Source organism: Rutilus rutilus, assembly GCF_951802725.1.
Source record: "Rutilus rutilus genome assembly, chromosome: 17".
In the NCBI taxonomy this organism is placed as follows: domain Eukaryota; kingdom Metazoa; phylum Chordata; class Actinopteri; order Cypriniformes; family Leuciscidae; genus Rutilus; species Rutilus rutilus.
The window spans coordinates 17,796,303-17,803,310 of NC_140230.1; the positions used below are offsets into that span (position 1 = coordinate 17,796,303).

General features: G+C 37.4%; 1 protein-coding gene across 1 annotated transcript in view; it reads right to left on the minus strand.

The window, feature by feature from the left end:
* cicb (capicua transcriptional repressor b) overlaps window positions 1-6,531 on the minus strand; it is a 45,291-nt gene extending 38,760 nt beyond the window's left edge. Inside the window, exon 1 of the mRNA XM_084385012.1 lies at window positions 6,254-6,531. The gene's annotated coding sequence lies outside the window, so the exon portion shown is untranslated. The remainder of the gene's footprint in view (window positions 1-6,253) is intronic.
* Between the last annotated feature and the right edge of the window lie 477 nt (window positions 6,532-7,008).

Genomic DNA, 7,008 nt, shown 5'->3' on the forward strand with positions numbered 1-7,008 from the left:
TTTAATGTCTATATTTAAGTAGATTTTTAGATAAGATTAAAATTATTTAAATAGAATACAGTGTAAAATGTGAGTGTGCTAAATTATAACACAGACAAACTTCATAGTTCATATGCACAATGAAGAAACCTTCAGCAAAGGACACACTCCCTCAGTACATCAAGTACTTTTCTGACAGTGAGGTTGGATGATCAAAGTATATTCATGTAAAGTTAAAAATAATTTTATTTTTTGTAAACAAATTAAACATAATAATTGTAGGACACACTGAAAGTCACACCGGGTGAAAGTCACATATCAATCGGTGCCATTGAGAATAACAATTTTAGACTTGATGCATTGTGATAGACACGTGACCTCCATGGTGTGCAGAACAGATATTAAGTCTTTCTAGATATTTTGCTTATTTATTTTACTTTTCTGTTCTGAAAGAGTACTGTAAATTTCCATGTCATATAGGTGAAACACTTAAAAAAGTATTTATAATGTTGTTTCATTTTATGTTAAATTTATAGGTAAAGGTCAGTGATATAGCTTTTTAAATTCAAGGTTATAGGTTTCCATTTGAGGCAAAAAAAAATAAAAAAAATAATTAATATTGAATTTTAGCAAATGCACATAAAAATAATAACAAATGTATAATTTGGACATTTAAAAAAATATTCATCCACTGTCGTCACATTGTCAGGGACAACAGAAGGGCCCAGAAGAAAAATATATCCACGACCACATCAGTAGGAAAAACACAAATATCATATCTGTTTTTAATTTTGGCACATTGTGGATTTTCTGAGTGGCATGTATTAGCTGACATGCCTAAAAAACTTTAAATGCTTGTCAAAAACAGAACACCGTAGATATTTTAAATAAATAGGTCAATAAATAAATTTAAATATATGTGTTTATCATTTCAAAGTAATTATTAGAATGTCTGAATTTTATCCCAACTTCCAAAATCAAGATAACCAGATTTGATGGCATATGATGGCAGTTTAAGCCCTGGATTCTGCTGCATTAGGCAAGACCGAGGTTACTCTTAATCATGCTGGCTGCCGAAAAACAAATTCCACATATAGGCTATGTCTTCTCTTGAGTGTATTCAAATAAAAAAATGATCAATATGACATCAGTAGACCTGCATGCTTTCACAGTCTAAATAACGCTAATTATAATTTGTCAAGAATGCTTTGTATGGGTTGTAAATATTGAAGTATGCCCTGTAATGTGAAATCAGAAATGCCAAAATCAACAAACATGCACATGCTGTGAGGGGGATCCATAGCACCCTTCTGCGTACAGACTGTGGGCACCCGAGTGTGTGTGTGCTTCTCCCGTACCCACCACATCACATACACACACAAAACAGACATATTTAGCATCTGCTGTCACGCTGCAATACACAAACCTGGGGAAAATCAGGCTCAGAATTCAGCAAGAAAAAAAACACACAAACATTCGCTCCTCTACGCATAAAATGCATTTTATAGCAGTCTTCCTTTACCGCCAGTCCTTATGCATTCGTACACACAAACACGTGTGTGATATCACACTCCTCTACACTCAGTTTCTCACTCTCTCTACTATTCCACACTCCCGCCCACTCACAAAAAATGTGCAAAAAGACACTCCCACACAAACAAAACACGCACAGGATTTTCCTGTGAGAGATGGCTTTAAAAGGAGAATTGGGGAATTCTTTGAGTCATTCCAAGAGACACCCCACCCACTGTTCCTAGTGACCTTAAACTGTTTATTTGCAATGGAGAGATTTCCTTCCTCGTCACTACATGGAATATTATACAGAAAACAATGTTATTAGCTCAACTCTAAATTCAGGATCCCATTATAAACAATCTATCTTTGAACATTCAGACAGTGAATTTGTGAGAAAGTTGAAATGGTTAGTTCAGAGACTGTGACAGCATATTATTTTGGGATTAAAAAAACAAAACATTATTTAAAAAAAAATTATAGTCTTTAATTACTTATGCACATATCAGAACACAATGTATGAATCAGATACAAACTGTCAAAAAATTAAGCCTTTCTTTCCTCAGTGTAATTTTATATCATGTTTTCCCCACTGATGAGGAGTCAGAAAGTCCTGGCAATGTTAAAACAATAAGGAATGTGTGAGTGCCCATGAGTAACCAGTGTATTTTTCGGGACGTCAAAAAGAAAGCAAATAATGGCACAAAATACTAAGGGCCAGATCTGATCCATAAACTAAAACAGTTCAAATGAAACACACTAAGAATCTGCAAATTCAAAATAAAATAAAAAGCCTATATGTGGTAATAAACTTGTAAACTACATGATCAATCTTCAAAAAGGAAGTTACCACACATGTCTGCTGGCAACATATCCCAATTTCACCTCAAAAGACTGCTTTATTACACATTTCAAGAACAACATTCGTTGGTTGTGTATTACAATATTACTTTAGAAGTTTATATTCAGCTAGAGTCACTCAACTATGCATATCATTTAAATGAAATGATATATTCATATTAATAAAACATTAATTAAAACAACTGATGGGATTCACAACATTCATGTTAATAAATATTGTTCTTAAAAGTGAAAGCATAACTGGAATATCCAAAGCAATGAAGATATTGTATAGTGTAAGGATATGACAGTCTTTTACAATAAACTCTGAACATGCTGTGTCTCACTTGTCCTTGGTCTATTAATATATGATAAGGGAAGTTGTTGCCTAACTGATGTCGAACCAACATAACCCCTTAAGTTTGGGTATAATTTAGTATTAACGATTTTTCAACTTCTTGTTTGTGGCTGACAGAATTCATGCCATGCCCATGATCAGAAATGCATCACAGCCATCTGAAATATAGCATGATCATATATATTCTTCTCAACTGTGAAGCTTAAGCGTGTTGTGAAAAAGTGTTGCTATGATTGCATAAATTCAGAGAACCCTGCAGCTTCTAGAAATTCCTGCTCAGGAAACTGAAAACCCCATGGATGATGTCAAACTGCACAACCTACAATCTTGGAAACATGTGACCTTGAACAATCCACAAAATCACTATTTAGCCAAAGATTTACGTCTTTTGAATTTGAACCACTGATAAATTAGCAGGAAATTACATTTGATAATTTAATCACTATCATCTCAGGCCTATAGCTTCCTTAATTTCTAGATCCAAATATTCAGATGTGCTCATTTCTAGGTAAATGGGAAAAAAAATACAGACTAATGAAATAGTAATTATCGAGTATCCAAAAATTATTAAAAATTATATTATATAGGACCAACTCTAAATAGCACAGGAATTACAAACGAAAAACTCTAACATGAGACCAAAGCAATCTGTGATATCCATCTAGCCTATAACATATAGTTATAAGTAGACAGGTTAATGTATTTTGAAAATAATTATATTACAAATGAGATTCTATATAGGTAAAAACATTCATATATTTAATTTGTGCAACAATGGTCATGCTAAACGGCACGCACACACACTAATCCTGGGTCCACTTCCTGTGACTGTGACAGCTCTGACTCTTATGTATGTGACTAATACAGCTGGTTGAATTAAGTCTCAGCATTTTAGATATTAGCATGATACCTGTATTGAAGGTCTAACTAAAGCAAGAAAAACTGACGTCAGCCATATGACAGAAGTCCAATCCAAGCACACACTCTAAGCGGAGAGTTTTCACCTGAAACATTGCTGTGTTATGGGTCTGTGTGAACATTGTTGTAAAACCTGCGATCCTTTTCCTCAGGCCAACAACAGTATTCATTACAACCTTAATCCACTTCAAAACAATAGAAACACATATATGCTTGACTTAAATTGATAAATAGACAAGATACATTCAGCCGTCACTGAACTACTACCTTGATCCTAAAAGGTCAAATGATTTATTTCAGAATTAACAATGAACATTTCCCCTTTATAAGGCTCTACGAAGCCATTTGTTTTTCCTTCTCAATTACAGTCATTATTCAGAGACTATACATTTATTAAGGTGAATCAAATGAGCCAGAACATATTTCAGTTCACACAGATTAAAATGTGATATCAATTTAATATCGAGCTTTAATACACCATGATTAATACTTACTGATATTGCACAATTAGCCTATTAATGAAAAAAATAAATCGAAGCCTACATATACTGTGCGTCACACACCAATGCCAAACACGCAAGATCACACATACACACTCCTCACGGTGGACCAGTCGTCAATAAAGCAACCGTGTGCTCAAATGAACATACAACCGTGTATCATCTACACACTCTTTGCCCTCAGGGGTCAAAAAAGCACCTATCTATATATTCGAACCGATGTGAGACAGGGTAACAGAAAAGGGGGACACAGACTCACACGCAGTGGTGATGCCAGTATGCCAGCCTTTCGCAATACTCGGATTTAATTGAAGAATAAGTCTTACAGTGAGTCGCTCCAGCGCAGTGTTACGAAGCAAAATAAACATAAAAACTGCAGATTACCAAATAAAAACAGCAACAAAAACCACCCACGACAGTGCCATACACCACAATATGTGCAATTGTCAAGTCGACGATCTGCCCACTCCACAAAACACATTGCGTATCAACACTCATTTTGTGCTCATTCACAGATTGTTCTGCAAATGTGCATTCTGGGGCATACAGGAGGGTGCAGGGCTGCAGCAGTGCAGTGCCGTGCAGCTCAGGGGCATGCATGGGTGCTATGGCTTCCTTCCTCCAAAAAAGCATGACCATCTCCAACTGTATTACCTGCTTTATTTGGACTATTTAAAGTGGGTCACCAAAGGAGGTGTTACAGTCACACACATGAAACAGTAAAAACATGGAGAAACTCAAGAGACGACAGACACAGGGGCATCAGGGACACATGCCACGCTCTTTGAAAAATCAGCAGTCGAGCAGTTTACACTCCAAAAATACCCTGCAAAAGAGTTCAGACACTTTCAAATCAGTAGCTAAACATAATTATTACACTTAAACATGTAGTGCGTACTGTATGGATGCTGAAGCAGTACATGTAGAGAGTGACGTAGAAGCAAGGCTGTCCAAAACAACATCCCATAAACACTCCACCACCATCAGTCAGACATGGAAGCATTTCACTCATTTATCCACCATGACCAAAAGTGGCACACACCTACCATTACTAAAAGCATACATAGTTGCACATATGACCTGATGAAAAATGAGTTGACGGATGGTGTTAATGCAGGCAAACTGAGCCATCGTTATGGACACACTCTTTAACATCAGAGTGCATTATATTAACGTGCATCTTTTAAAAATGGCAAAATCTCAGAGTAACAGTGTAACATGAAGCCACTTGTATCAACAAGACTCTATTCAAGGAGGCCCGTGTGGACTGAATTGTACTTTTTTTTAAATATATTACAATATTAATTGACTACAAAACTGTTGTTCGGATTAAAGGCTGTTTTATCATTCTATAGGGGTGTATTCCGAAATGTATGGACTGTGAGATGAGCCGCTGGAATAATGCACAACAATAAAAAGCGTATACCGTCAGAGTGCGCACGGAAGCCGCCGGTGGTAGTACTAGTACTCGCAGCGCTTCGCAATGTCACGGCACGGGAGTACTATGCCAAGGACTCGAAACAGCTAAATTAGACAAGCAGGGCCTTGTGAGAGAGTAAAAGAAAGATTTAAAACGTGTTCAAACACACTCGTACTTACGTGCACACTACGCAAAGGTTGTTCATGTTTATAAAGGACGTACGTGCAGCAAAAGTTGCAAATTATCCACCTTTAGGAGCCGTCCTGGTAATGAGCCGATGACAGCGCGTAGTAAGTCCGAGTAATAGTGTCAGATACGGAGTGAACTATTAATTTGTTTGTTTTTACATTGGCGCCGTGACGTTGTTACTCGCTAGTACTGTAGTGCAATCCTTCCTCGAGCGTAATCCTGCCAGTGCGTAACGCAGTGCATGAGTGCCAGTCTGCTCTGTTCAAGTTGCTCAAACTCATGCCATTCAGTCAAAACAATTCGGAAAGGAGTAACTTATTGAATCAACCAAAAGCTTGGTTTGAACGCTGTCTTAAAAACATTTGACGAAGTTTAACTCTGCATCCCCACCCCCTCCCTTCTTCTTGCTCTGGGTCCTTCCTTGATATTTTAGTGAGCTGGTTTGTTCTCCATTTGTCTTTGCACACAACAGTCATGTCTAAAAAACGGATTGGCACTAACATTAGCGGTGGGTTCTTTTGAGTAATAACTACTTACCAAAACAAGCAGAAATATTTAGGAGGTAACCGATGAATTTACGGTGCAAATTCCAGATGGGCTCTGTCCTTTCGTCTGAAGTGGCGTGCAACGTCCATACATGTCTTCTGTCTGTCGGGAATTTTACTTTATATCGGTCCTCCGTAAAACATCTTTGCCCCCCTCCCAACAGCAACTCAGACAGGGATTAAAAACTATGTGAATCCCTTTTCCACTACAGTCACAAAATGGTGAATGAACCACTAACAGCTGGCCAGCCTGGCCAATCAGCGCGCACTGACAGATACAGTAGCCTATGGATGAGACCGCACAAACTCAGAGGCGTTTCTCATTGGCTTATTCTATTTGATTGCCAGGTACTTTGGGTCAATCGCAATGAGGCTAGATAGCAAGCCGGCGCTCGCTCCAAAAGTTACAGTATCCAATGAGAGCGTTGGGAACCATAGGAACAGGGTGTGGGCGGGCACTAGGGAGGTGTTCAAGAAGCGCTGGCCAATAACGCGATACGAGTCTTCGCTACCTAAATAAAGGTGCGTGTTTACCACAAGCGACAGCACTACACATCACTTTAAAATCAATAGTTTTCTCAATAATCTTTAGTTTTAGTTTTAATTTGATCAACTCGGGGTGTTTATTTATTCATTTTTTAATACCGTTTGCAAATGAAACAAATTTAGTCGTCTATCAAGTTCTGAGGGTGAAATAGAAAGGCAAATTCACTAAATTGATTCGTTTAATCACAATAACGTTCCTCT